At 45.9% G+C, this 14665-nt stretch overlaps 1 protein-coding gene across 5 annotated transcripts in view; it reads right to left on the bottom strand.

Annotated features, from left to right (window-relative positions):
* Positions 1-14665, bottom strand: part of CYTH1 (cytohesin 1) — a 105069-nt gene that overhangs the window by 37483 nt on the left and 52921 nt on the right. Inside the window, exon 1 of one of the 5 annotated variants that reach the window (XM_064369729.1) lies at positions 11585-11939. The exons of the other annotated variants lie outside the window; for them this stretch is intronic. The gene's annotated coding sequence lies outside the window, so the exon portion shown is untranslated. Of the gene's footprint in view, positions 1-11584; positions 11940-14665 lie in introns of those variants that run through there. 5 annotated transcript variants of the gene reach the window in all.

Raw genomic sequence — 14665 nt, 5'->3', positions numbered from 1 at the left:
ACACTAGCCTGGGCAACATGATGAAACCCTGTCTTTACTAAAAAGAACACCGAACAACAAAAATTAGCCACCTACAGGAACTTGGGAAGCTGAGGTAAAAGGACTGTTTTAGCCTGGGGTGCGGAGGTTGCAGTGAGCCAAGATTGCACCACTGCACTCCAGCCTGCACAACACAGCTAGACTCAGTCTCCAAAAAAAAAAAAAGGAAAAGAAAATAAAGAAAAAAATGCATTTTGTATCATGACCCAATCTCCACCACATATCAAAAATAATACCTTACCGTGTGAAATGCATTGATATTTTCTGTTATTTCACTGTGAGCTTTGTTTTTTTTTTTTTTTTGAGATGGAGTCTCACTTTGTTGCCTTGGCTGGAGTACAGTGGTGCGATCTCGGCTCACTACAACATTCGCCTCCCAAGTTCAAGTGATTCTCCTGCCTCAGCCTCCCGAGTAGCTGGGATTACAGACACGCACCACCACACCTGGCTAATTTTTCTATTTTTAGTAGAGATGGGGTTTCTCCTTGTTGGCCAGGCTGGTCTAGAACTCCTGACCTCCTGATCCGCCCACCTTGGCCTCCCAAAAGTGCTGAGATTACAGGCAAAAGCCACCACACCCAGCCTGTAAGCTTTCATAACAGTGGTTTAGTTCAGTAAATTGATTTTATGGCCACGTGTGGTGGCTCATGCCTGTAATTCCAGAACTTTGGGAGGTGGGCAGATCGCCTGAGGTCAGGAGTTCAAGACCAGCCTGGTCAACATGGTGAAATCCTGTCTCTACTAAAAATAGAAAAATTAGTCGGGCATGGTGGGCAGGGGCTTGTAATCCCAGCTATTCAGGAGGCTGAGGCAGAAGAATCGCTTGAATCTGGGAGGTGGAGGCTGCAGTGAGCAGAGATTGCACCATTGTACTCCAGCCTGGACAACAAGAGCGAAACTCTGTCTCAAAATAATAATAATAAATAAATAAATTCGTTGCATAATCTACCTAATACACTGAGTCCTGTTGTTTGAAAAACACTCTTCCTTTAGAGGCTGGAAGAGACCGCCACTCTAAAGACCCCAAGCAACTAAATTCAGCCCAGGTCACCTTCGCAAGAGCGGGCTTTATATTGTGTCTCTGAGAACTCAAGAGCGATCACTCAGGTGTGTTTATTGGAGGATGGAGCCTTAAATAAGATCACCTACATACCTGCTCTCCAGTCTTCCCATTCCTGTGTCAAGACTCAGGTTTTCAGCTCAGCAATCCATCAGTATTATATGGATTCTAGCCCCGCACCCCCGCAAACCCACCCCACACACTTCTTCCCAGGCTGAACAGTTCTCCCAACATTAAGAAAAAAAAAAGTATTAAAATGGCTGCTTCAGGAAAAAGTTAGACAAGTCAGCTCTGGTTAAAGCAAAAGCCGTTTTGAAAAACAACATGAACTCTACTGATACGTACCCCATTCTAGAGAAAAGCATGCTTAAAGCAGTCCATCCCAATCTTTCTGTTCTTCACAGACCAGAAAAATTTCTAGTCCAAGTAGAAAACCCCTTTAAGAAATTAATTTCCTCAAGTTCTAGAAGATACATATTCATTCCAATATAACATGGTTTTGAAACTAAGGCAACACTCATTTTTTAAAAACAGCTGTTGGGCCGGGCGCGGTGGCTCACGCCTGTAATCCCAGCACTTTGGGAGGCCGAGGTGGGTGGATCAAGAGGTCAAGAGATCGAGACCATCCTGGTCAATATGGTGAAACCCCATCTCTACTAAAAATACAAAAAATTAGCTGGGCACGGTGGTGTGTGCCTGTAATCCCAGCTACTCAGGAGGCTGAGGCAGGAGAATTGCCTGAACCCAGGAGGCAGAGGTTGCAGTGAGCCGAGATCGCGCCATTGCACTCCAGCCTGGGTAACAAGAGCGAAATTCCGTCTCAAAAAGCAAAACAAAACAAAACAAAAAAAACAGCTGCTCCACAAGAGGCTCAATAATTGGGATTTGATTTTGAAGATACAGAGCTGGCTTAATCAGATCAACAATGTGTCTACCCAACAGAAGCAAGACTAAATCCAAGGTCCATGTAATGAGGCTGATGAAAAACAGAGCAATCGTATAAAAGAAATTCCTCTCTCAAGACTGCTATATACCCTGAGAAGCCAACTTTTATCATTCTAAACTGGAAACTCTTAATAGTTGCTTTCTTTTCAGAATCTGAGCACTCAACCATTCAGGGTTTTATATTCGCATATGACAATTTTTCTGGAAGGTCACAATCTAGCTTCTGTATTATAAATTCAAAATGCCCTTCTAGTCCTCTACCTTCCAAGATATTATTTTTAAAATAGTAAAGGAATAAAAAAATCCATAAACCTACAATATCAAAGAGAACACAGAGAAGGGCCATCAGAAGAGACTTCAACAAATTTCCAAAACAGAGAAAGGAAAGAAACGGTGGTAAATGCTAATATCTTCTTCTAGAATAAAAACTCCACAAAGGCAGGGACACTGTCTGCCTTGTACACTGTTGTGTTTGTGGTACCCAGCACAGGGCCTAGCACACTAAAGGTTACACACACACACACACACACACACACACACACACACACACACGAACTGAGCCAACTTTCTTATGAGCAGGCAAGCATGGAGCTGGTGTCCAGAGTAAAGCCTCCATACGTGGACACCAGGAGACCTGAGAGGACCCTACCACAAAGCAGGATCTTGCCCACCGGCCCTGAAGCCAAGCCTTGCTGTCCACAAGGCCCAGCCATGCACAGAGCTTCCACTTAACACACCTACTGATTCACTTTCACACCTACACCAAGAGTGAGAAAGAACAAGACAGGGAACAGAAAACTCACCCTAGAGCAAACAGAGACAATTGTGGGGGGACCTTTAAAAGAAAACTCTGGAAAAGGGACAATCACAGAAAAAGAATACCGCCTTGCAAATTAAACTTACTTTTGTCCCCCAAATCAAAAAAGTCAACAAAGGATAAAATATAAAGTTGGGGCATTCTTGAAGAACAAAGAGACTTGAAAATATGACCATCCCACAGAGAAATATTCATAGGAAAAATTCAGAAGTTCCAGGAATAAAGATGACCCTAAAACCTCCATAGGGGGTAAGGAGAGTGATTAATCAGACCACCTACGAGGGAAGATCTCATTGGTGTCAGAATAAGAGCCCACACACTAAATAGACAGTGCAGTGGAGCTTTCAAAATTCTAAAGGAAAATGATTTGAACCCCAAATTCTCAGTCAAGTAGGCGGGTAAAGCAGACTCATTTCAGATACGTAAGGATCAGAAAATTTGTCTCTTGTGCACGCCTTCTGAAGACGCTACTTCAGGAGGAAGGTGATGTGGGTCACCAACAGGACTGACTCAGGAAACTGAGGACAGTAAGCGCCATCAACTGGGATGGACACAAAGCCATCAGACCAGGTCAGAGCAGGAGGCCAAAGGACTGCAAGAGTAATGCCATCACAAAGAATGAAACCAGACTCGAAACCAGAGAATGAAGGAGAAAGCAGCGGAGAAACATGTGTGATATGAACAGGCATCATTCGGTTTCCTCTCAAGAGAATAAAGTACTGGGAAACAGGGAAAACTAAACTACAGAAAATCACAGAAGAAACAAAACATGCCACACGTGGTGTCATCTGGGGTCATCAGGGGTGTCATCAGGGGTGCTAGGAACAGCTCCCTTTATGTTAGCACACCTGGCTCTAGGGTGACTGGTACCTGCATTCCTATCACGGAGCTGGTCACTGGGGGTTAACTTTCAGAATCACCCTGCAGACAAAGCATGAAAGACCAACCTAGACTGGAGAAGCAAAGCTATCTGTTACTGAGGTGAAGGAAGAGCTGACCGAAGTTTGAGGGAAGCAAAGTAGAGAGACTAGCAGGGTCCCAAATGGTCCCCACAGCTTCCTCCTGCAACACTGGAGACCAGAAGAATGGACAAGGATCATGGAACAAGAAATCCATGCTGTAAACATGCTGAAGGTAAAAGCCCAGTGACTGAAAACTGTGATAAACTACCAAAAATGGACAGCGAGAGAGGGAAGAAAGAATGGTGTGAGATGCATCCTCATCCATCATAGGTGGAAGGTAGGAGATCATCTTTGATTTTGACAAAATAATCAGCAATTTAAGAACTTGTCAGCACCCACGGAACTCAAAAGCAGAAAAAAGTTAATTAATAGTGGCTGCTTTGGGGAGTGGGTCTGGGAATAGAGAGATGGGACATATAAGCCCCTGAATACTTGCTTTAAAATATATATACATATGTACTATGACAATTTTAAAACAAAAGCCTAAAAATGTTAATCTATGGTCACTAGAAAAGATAGACCTTCTGTGTCCTTGGAGTCAGACAGAAAAAGTTTCTGGCCAATTTGTAGCTAGAATAAATAAGACATTTATCTACATTTATTTTGATCCAATCTCCTGACATTTGCCACGCGACTGCTAAATCACTTCTTCATTCCATACTTAGTAACCTTAAATCACAATGCTGCTTCCCTTCAGGTTCAACAAATCATTTAAGAACTTTATTTCAAAAAGCTGATCTAGACCTCATTTTTCTAGTGGAATTTTGCTCTGAGATGAGGCAAAATCTAACATTTTAACAAAAGTATTTTCCTCTGCATAAACTTAACAATGCAACATCAAATCTTTAATTCAAGCCTTCATTCTCATGCTGCCCCAGAGAGCAAAAACATCCAAAGACAAAATGCTTAATTTCATTTAGCAGCATAAAGAATCAACACTATTGCTGGAGAGCCAGAAGAGTAACTGATTCCTACAATCTTGGCTAGTGTCTTCGGGATGCTGCGAAGGCCACAGCTGGAAGAAGAAAGGTGGTAGTCAGAAATACCCAGGTCTACCTCACACCCTGGGAGTTTCTGGGAGAGCAGTGCCCACACCCTGGGAAGCCTGTCTATTCATGCCGCTTCTCTCCCTTGTAGCCATTAGGGTTAAACTGCAAAAGAGCGGCTCAGCTGGGCCAGATGGCAGCACAACAAACAGCTCCTCCCTCCCCCAACTGCCACGTGCTGCAGCCATGCTTATGTGCCAGGGAGGCGGCTGAACCCCTTGCTCTTTAAAAGAATAGCCACCGGGGAGGGCAGCAGGTTGTCCCTGCCAGCAGCCTGAGCACAATGGAGACAAACCAGAGGGAGGGCTGCCCTGACACACCACCCGCTTGCCCTCCTCGCCCGTCACCAGAGGGGCCCCCAGAATCCATGCCCACAAAGGTTAATCCGCAAGGTGTCCGGCTGGCAGTCAGGGAGACAGTCCAGCATCAGTCCCATCACCATTCCTTTCCAGGGTTCTAATTTAATGAAGGGGATTAAAGTGACAAAAACAACAAGGAGCTATTGTGCTTGGCTGTGAATAGGAAAGCCACACAAGGGAAGCTTTCATTTATTTATTTATTTAAATGTTGCTTTGCAGATTTTAACAGTCGGCAGAAACCCAGAGCTGAAATGGGTTCCAGCCAGTGCATACAAAGGAGGACTGTCTTAAAGGGACAGAGCCCTCTTTCCAAGCCAGAGGACCATAAATGAGCACATGGCGTGCTCTAGTCTAAAACCCTGCCTGTGCTCCACTGGCCACAGGCAGACGCCGGTGATACGCCATGAAGTTCCCTCGAAAATGCAGCTCTCTGACAGCAGGTTCTGCTTGGCACACACACAGCAGCTACCAGGGCCACACTGTCCTAAATCCCTATGGGTACCGTGAAATGAATGTGTCCAATGCATGCTTTAGGATCAAGATGTCTCTCTTTGAGGTCATCCAGCTAACTTTAAAATACACCACTTGCCTTATTTTTTTCCACCATAATTATTAATCGGCATCCTTCTTATAGATTCTGCCTTTCAATGGATAAAAAGGTCCATATTTAAACCAGCACCACAGGGAAACATTTTATAAAGTAATTAAGGAGTGAGCCCTCATTCGCAGAGAAGATAACTATACAAAAGATAACTGCCTTAGTCACAGTTGCTTCCAGGCCAAGGAGGTCACTGCCATTTCCCTTTCAGCCCCATCTAGCTGGCCTGCTGCCAAGGGGTGCCCTCCTGCTAATCACAGCCACACCCCTTTACAGACCTAAAGTTTCATGAACACTGAATACACACACACACACACACACACACACACACACACACACACACACACACTCTCACTCATTCTTAACCTTACGTTCTGCCTAAAACAGCAGCAGCAGTAGTGAAATGAAGCGCCCAGCTTTTCTACAGTCTCTACAGAAACTGCTGTCTGCTCAGAGGAGAACAACTGGCTATTTACAAACCAGGCTTTTGGGTTCAAAAGCGCACACCTGGGAAACCAGCTTCTTCCTCCACCTCCACAGACACAGTGATCACAGGGCGTGAGGGGTAAGAAGCTCCAAATGTCCTGTTCTAGTATTCAGCACTTACTCACCAAATACCTGTGTAAATCCTACTAGTTAGACCCTAAACAAAACAGCCCATTAACCTCCCTCTGCACTACCCTAGGGGTGTAAGTCACTTTGTCTCCCAGAAAATCCCAGAGACTTATAATCTGAAAAACTTCAAAATACTGGAAAGAGGCCGGGTGCGGTGGCTCACACCTGTAATCCCAGCACTTTGGGAGGCCAAGGTGGGCAGATCATTTGAGTCAGGAGTTCCAGACCAGCCTAATCAACATGGTAAAACCCCATCTCTACTAAAAATACAAAAATCAGCCGAGCATGGTGGTGAGCACCTGTAATCCCAGCTACTTGGGAGGTTGAGGCAAGAGAAGCGCTTGAACCCGGGAGGCAGAGGTTGCAGTGAGCCAAGATTGCACCATGGCACTGCAGCCTGGGCGACAAGAGTGAAACTCTATCTCAAACAAACAAACAAACAAACAACAAATACTGAAAAGAATTCAGGCTTTGGGGACATGCCAATGTTCAACAAACTGCTAATCTCTCTGGGCCTCAGTTTTGTCCATCTGTAAAATGGCACTGCAGTTAGCACTGTTGTGCTACTGTTAGCATTGCTGTGAGGAATACGTGATGGAAAAAAATAAAACAGCGAGCACAAGCAGGTGCCCAACAAATACCAAATTTCTTTCCTTTATCTGTATATCCAATTCATGTTCCTCTTTTGCTTCTTTCTAACGATGTCATATTGACTCATTCAGCCTACATTTACTGCTCGCCTACTAGGTGGAAGGCAACGGGAGCACAACACTGAAGACACTGATCTGGTTCCTCCTAGCAGGAGCAGCAGTCCCAGAAAGCATCACGGAGAAGGTGGTGATTTCAGGTGCATGTGTTAATGAGGGATCATGCACAAGCTGTGTGAATCCACAGCACGGGTGCCTCACCCAACTCCTGGGATGGATCTGGGGACTGCCACTCTACAGGTAGTCGTCTTGGGTCCTAAGCCTAGCGTGGGGCCACATTCATCAGCTGGGTGACTCTGGGCAAGTTACTTTAGCTATCTGTGCCTCAAAGCAAACAGTAAGCTAAGAGGTTGCTTCCAGAGCAGGATGCTGTTTAAAATGACTACAGCTTTTATATCAAATGGGGAAAATACAAATAACCCACAATAATACAAAATCTAGTAAGTTAAAAACTATAGGATAAGAAGGCAGTGCTGTGAGGCATGGCTAACAACTGCAGGTAAGGCAGCAAACAAGAAAAAAACAGTCGAGGACTCAAAGATAAAGTTCTTATAGACCATTACTAAAAGTGGACAATAGGTTGGTTTAGGGGAATTTTTTTCTCCTCACTGAGACAAGTAAAACTCCATGCTGACATTACAAATATGTGGGGTCAGATCTTTAAGACAGGGATAAGAATGCAACCAAAATTCAGAGTATCTTTCAGGTAAAATGTAACAGTAGAGAGATGTAAAACGAAGAGTTGTAATGTTACCGGGATTTTGCTGGAAGCCTCAAATTTAGAGACAGTCCTCAGGATAATTGTTAGGATCAGAGGATGAGGAAAGATGGACGTAGAAAAGGGGTGTGACTAGAGCGGGAGACCCAGGTGACACTTCCTGCCAATAATACACTGAAGGTTCACACCTTCACACAGTCTATCTACTTTGGGAAACCAATTAACTTTCCCACCCACTGAGTCAGAAACACAGTAATACTTCTTCTTAAACTCAGTACCTTAAAAAGGAAGGAAATTCTGATACATACTACACAACATGGATGAAGCTGGAGGACATTAAGCCAGTCATAAAAAGGCAAAAACTGAAGGTTTCCACTGATAAGCGGCCCCTGGAGTAGTCAAACCATCATAGAGACAGTGGAATGGATGTTGCCAGGGGCTGGGGAGAAGAGGAATGGGGTGTTAGGGAGGAATGGGGAGTTTCAGTTTTGCAAGATGAGAAAGTTCTAGAGACTGGGTGGCACAATAATATGAATGTATGAATGTATTACCGAAATTAACATGGTTAAGATGGTAAATTTTTTGTTATATATATTTTACCACAATTAAAAATAAAGGCCTGGCATGGTGCCTCATGCCTGGAATCCCACTAGCACTTTGATTTTTTTTTTTTTTTTGAGACGGAGTCTTGCTCTGTTGCCCAGGACGGAGTGCAGTGGCGCTATCTCAGCTCACTGCAACCACCACCCCCCCAGGTTCATGTAATTCTCCTGCCCCAGCCTCCCGAGTATAGCTAAGACTAAAGGTGCACGCCACTGCGCCTAGCCAATTTTTTTTTTTGAGACAGAATCTTGTTCTGTTGCCAGGCTGGAGTGCTATGGCGTGATCTCGGCTCACTACAACCTCCAACTCCCTAGTTCAAGCAATTCTCCTGTCTCAGCCTCTCAAGTAGCTGGGATTACAGGCAGGCGCCATCACACCCAGCTAATTTTTGTATTTTTAGTAGAGACAGGGTTTCACTATGTTGGCCAGGATGGTCTCGATCTTCTGACCTCAGGTGATCTGCCCACCTCAGCCTCCTAAAGTGCTAGAATTACAGGCATAAGCCATCGTGCCCAGCCATCTCCAGAACTTTGAGAGGCTGAAGCAGGCAGACGGCTTGAGCTCAAGAGTTTGAGACCAGCCTGGGAGACATAGCAAAACCCGATCTCTACAAAAATAAAAATAAAAAATTAGCTGGGTGTGGTGGCATGCACTTGTAGTCCCAGCTACTCAGGAGGCTGAGATGGGAGGATCACGTAAGCCCTGGAATGTGGAGGTTGCAATGAGCCCAGATCATACCATTGCACCCAGCCTGGGTGACAGAGCAAGACCTTCTCTCAAAAAAATAAATTAAAATATAAAATAAACAAAAATTTCACAGCAATATTCTAACTTCCCTGTCTGCTTACTATAGTTTCTTTCCCAAGAAACTATGATTTAACTTGTGTGTAGTGCATTTTAAAATAAGTATCTCACCACCAACTTGCAGCCTAAGAGATTTTTAGAAGAATATACAGCCAGGCATGGTGGCTTATGCCTTCATAATCCCAGTACTTTCGGAGGCTGAAGCAGGTGGATCACCTGAGGTCAGGTTTTCAAAACCAGCCTGACCAACATGGTGAAACCCCGTCTCTACTAAAAATGCAAAAATTAGCTGGGCAGTAAGCACCTGTAATCCTAGCTTATCAGGAGGCTGAGGCAGGAGAATCACTTGAACCTGGGAGGCAGAGGTTGCAGTGAGCCGAGATTGCACCACTGCACTCTAGCCTGGATGATAGAGCAAGACTCCGTCTCAAAAAAAAAAAAAAAAAATGTACACACACTACCGAGGACCAAAAAGAGTTACATTAGCATGCAGCTAGCAGAAATGGTATTCAACATACAGGCAGGGGTGCCTTCCAGCAAACTGCCAATATGAATATTTAGACTATTCTAATTTAAATTCCTTCCATGCAAAAACTACCCAGTTTCCCCATGAAAAATAAGTCTATTAAAGAGATTTATTGCCACATTCTGAATGTTTGGGGAAGACTGCAGTCCTATTCTCAGTCGTAGAGACAGCTCACCTAACAACTACCCAAGTTCAGAGGGGATTCTGCTTGGGCTTTCGTTCACTACTTTGTGACCTTGAGCAAACAATGACCTCTTCCAGCCTCAGTTTCCTCACTTATGTAATGAGGATGTCACCCAGCCTTTCTCAACTATCTTATGAAAGGAAGGTATTGGCCAGGTGCGGTGGCTCACACCTGTAATCCCAGCACTTTGGGAGGCCGAGGCAGGTGGATCACTTGAAGTCAGGAGTTTGAGATCAGCCTTAACAATATGGTGAAACCCCACCTCTACTGAAAAAATACAAAATTAGCCGGGTGTGGTGGCACATGTCTGTAATCCCAGCTACTTGGGAAGCTGAGGTAGGAGAACTGCTTGAACCGGGAGGTGGAGGTTGCAGTGAGCTGAGATCGTGCCACTGCACTCCTGTCTGGGCAATAAGACCAAAACTCTGTCTCAAAAAAAAGGAAGGTATTCTACCACCTTATTTTACATAAAGAGAATCAACAAATTTAATAAACCCTGGAACTCAAAGACATAGTTTGCATTTCAAGGTAGTAATAGAACCTAAGTGATAAAATTTTATCCTAAGAATTTGGTTTAGAAAAATAAAGTTAACGTCTACTTTCAATAAAAGGTAAAAACTAGAAAACAACCATTTTAAGAACCTTAACCTCTTGTAAAACCTCACAGTGACAACATCTGATATAGCTAGTGTTTCCCAGCAGCTTCTTTCTGGCACTCCACTGCTGTTTCGGAAGGATCCCAGGGACTGAATGTAGAGCTCCACAAGAAAGAACCATTTTCTACCACTAGCCTCCTTGAGACAAGTGGCATGGTCCTTCACTCCCCCAGGGACAGCCTGGGAGTTCCCTCTTCCTACAAACAAGCCAAATCATCTTGCTCACCCCGCCTCCCAAGGGGGCAGGCTCCTCTCCCCTGGGAGAAGAGGTGCCACTCCCCGTGCCTGCCAGCTGCAACCAATGTCAGCTTGCACAGCTGGGCCACCACACCCCTTCTGTGTCCAAAATAGAGTTTTGGTGGCTTGGAAGTCAATTCTCTCTCACTTTACACTCGGTTGCTAACATCTATTTGTTTGCTAGCCCTTTGTAATGCTCCAATTTTTCTCTACATTGAAATATTTTCCCTCGGTCTCACAGCTGGAAAGGACCCCTAGCCTTAAATGCCATGCACAATTCCAACTCCCTTTCTATGTGTACTGATGGAAAGAGGGCTACTTGTGCCCAGGAAAGGTTCTTATGGAGTAAAACAGAAACTCTGTGGGCGGAGGGCCTAGAGGGGAGATCACCCTGAATCTGTCCCTCTGGCTTTCTGCCCGCCTATTTCGAACCTCACCAAAGCTGGAGGAAGAAAATTGACTACTGGCCTGTTCTAAGTCTCAGGCCTAGAAGAAACTACACTGAACGCTTGGATACCTATCCAAAGGTGCAGTGCAAAAACCCTCAGAGGACAGCACAGAATGCAGACCCAAAGGACAGACATGCAGAGACGGCCACGCACACATCAGCTCCTGCTGCTGGCTGCTGGGTGGGAGAGGCAGACAGGCAGCAACACATAATGGGGGATCTGCAGCCAGGACTCCACACGCCATCCACCCGCCTCTTACCCACGGTGAGTCCCCTCTCCTGCGGCCCCAGTGTCCTGGTAAGCCCTGCGCAGCAACATCAAAGCCTCAGCAGGTCACAGCTCTCCGCATCAGAGGCCATGGTGGCTCTGTGCAGCGATCCCACAGTCCCAGGCTGCCGGGAGCTCCCACAGCTGTAGGTGCAGGGAGAGCTGGAGCAAGGACAGCATGTGTGCGCCAGCACAGCAGGGCCAGAGAAGAAGGTGTCCAGAGAAAACAAAAGCTGAGAGTACCGGCCCCGCAGGTGCAAACGCGCTGGGCCCAGTGGGGAAGGCTGGTGTGGACTGCAGAGATGGATGCGCAGAGCTGCAGCCCTAGCTGACGCTCAGAGTGTGTGCTGCTCCACTCCTCCAGGCTCATTTCCATGAATGCAGTCACAGCCAGCCCCTCCTACAACCCCCCATTCCCGGCCTCCAGGGAGGGGGGTGGGGGGGAGGGGAGGCACCACCAGCATTTGCTCACAGGCTGCACTTGCTTTCCTCCTTCCCTTAGAAGCAAAAACCTGATGCCTGCTTTCACTGCAAGAATGCCAGCCTTACTTAAGATGCCCTCTCTTTACTGCACAGATAAACAAGAGACTGGATCTAGGGGGCAATTGTTCTGTCACCCTGAAGGCACAAGCCTAGTCCTTCCCACTGCCCTGCATCAGGTCAGCAGGCAAAGTGGCACTGACCAGACTGCTCCAACACTGTCCTGGGGGGCTTCAGGAGGAATGTCCTTTGCTCCCTTCCTCCACGGGTCCCATGCCCTCCATATCCACGAGGGACATTCCAGCGTTTTTACCAAGAAGGACCCGCCTCCTACTCAGAACACTTCCAGCCACCAATGGTTCTTTCTTTACCAGAGGCTGCTGCATTGCCTTCAAGGACACTTGCCTAATATCGGGTTGGGATGTTAGGCAAGTGAACCTTGGGGATAATAATACAAGATGGCTGGTGAGGAGAAATACGGCTACAGCCTGAGGGTAGTAGCTCTCAAACTTCAGAGGACACAAGAATCACAAAGGGCACTTGTTAAACAGGTAGATTTGGGACCCCAGTCCCAAAAGCATGAACTCCAGAGACCCAGGCCCCCATGTTATGTAGAATACAAGGTTACTGCAGACCACACACAGCTTCTGACTAACAAGGGAGGAGACAGAGGTTTTTTAAACAATTCTAAAATAACCAAGGAGAGACAGTAGAGGGTGAATCATTGTGCTGGAGCAGGGTTCTCCAGTCTGGCCATTACTGGCAGAGGGAGCAGGTCACTCTGTGGTGGGGTCTTCCCTGTGCATTGCAGGGTGCTTAGCTATGTCCCTGGGCTCTACCCACTAGATGCCAGCAGCACTGCCATCACCATCCCACTTCTCCTCAACCAGGTGTGGCAACCAAAACTGTCTCCAGGCATTGCTGAATGTCCCCTGGAGAGCAAAACTGCCCTGGTTAAGAACCATTACTCTAGATAAACAATGGAAGAAGGGATGGGAATCCTAAAAACACTCCCATATCCTCCCTCCTTCCCAGTCTCCTGCCTTTAGGAAATCAGTAATGGGGAAAAAAAAAAAAACGGAAATCAGTAATGGAAGGTACCCACCCCTCTGCAAGCCCAGCCTCTACTGCCATGCTGTGGAGGTTGGGCTGGCTGGGGAATGCAGACTGACGTCCTCATCACCAGGCAGTGCCACCAGGCCTGACCCAAATACCCTGGCTCTGCGTTGCAGCCTGTCTGTTAAGAAACAGCCATAGTGTGAACAAGTTTAGTGTCAGGAGAGTAGTACTCACTAAAAAGAATCAGACCAAGTCCATGTAAAACAAATTCTAAAATTCTACATTCTACAAAATGTAGATTGAGATTGAGAGTCCCAGTGCAGCACGTCCCTTGCCCCTCCCCCCGCCGTCTTCCTCCTGCTCACTGTCTAGCAAGCTATCCCACCTCTCCTCCCAGTCCAGGGAAGATTCCACTTTCCCTGAATCCACCAGGGTGCTCAGTTACAACGTCTCTGCTTCTTTCTCCTTGTTCAGAAGCTCATCCTCGTCATCCACTGAGTCTTACCTCCTACAGGGAGAACTCTCTGATGACTCCAGCCATGCTCCCTGCTCAGTTTATGCGTATTAACCATCACCTGATGACCTTCTCTATCAATTGGTAAATAACCAGGTGATAAATTACATGATACAAACACATTCAGAGAAGACAGCCTGGACTATCCACACTGGTTATCTACCACTGTGTTTCCCAGGGATTTCACGTATATGTGAAATTAAGCTCTTGCTTTTCAGTAATATCTTGTACTGTAAATATTCTCATAGCACTTTTCTTAGTCCCCGGCTGTCTTATTTTGAAGTGACATCACTGGTCTTTACACAAATCCACATACACATACACACTGTCTTCAGGAACTGAAAGAGCCCAGCAGGTGAGTCCTGACCTATCCCTCTCTACGTAAGACTCAGTCACCATGTGCAAAGCTCACTATGCCTCTAACTTTAACATGGCCAGCTTCCACTAAGACGACAGGGTGGATCACAGCTGGGGTTTGCTTGCAGTGTGTCAACCTAGGCAAAGGCTTTAGCTTGTCCCAGGCCAGAGACTGCAGGTAGCAAAAACCTGCACTTTCAGTCAGTCAGTCCTAAGCAGAGACAACATGAGACAAGGACATGAGCAGACAAGAAGTTAGAAAAAAAGCTGCAACCAAGAAGCCTGCAGTGTGGCCCTCCTCATATCTGAAGAAAACAGATGCCATAATACATACTGCACAATCAAGCTTATGAAATTACAGCCATCAGAGAAGATCACAGGAAATGACTGGCCATGGAACAGGAATCTCAGGAATCCCAACAGAGAAAATGAACGTTTAAAAAAATAATTTCTCAATCTCATAATTCAACAACCTTTTTAAAATTCACTGCATGGAAACAAGGCCCCTGTCAGTCACTGTGGAAGACACAACACTGAAAAGACATGGTTTCAGCCCTCAAAGAGCTCATGTGTTACTATTCCTTTTAAAGAAAAAAGCAACAGGCAGCTGGCCATGTTAAAGGTAGAGGCATACTAAGGGCCAAATAATGCTCTCTTCAAGGT

The sequence above is a fragment of the Aotus nancymaae genome, unplaced genomic scaffold (assembly GCF_030222135.1).
Source record: "Aotus nancymaae isolate 86718 unplaced genomic scaffold, 86718_ANA_hifiasm-v0.15.2.pri h1tg000089l, whole genome shotgun sequence".
In the NCBI taxonomy this organism is placed as follows: domain Eukaryota; kingdom Metazoa; phylum Chordata; class Mammalia; order Primates; family Aotidae; genus Aotus; species Aotus nancymaae.
This window is presented reverse-complemented; position numbering and strand designations above follow the sequence as displayed.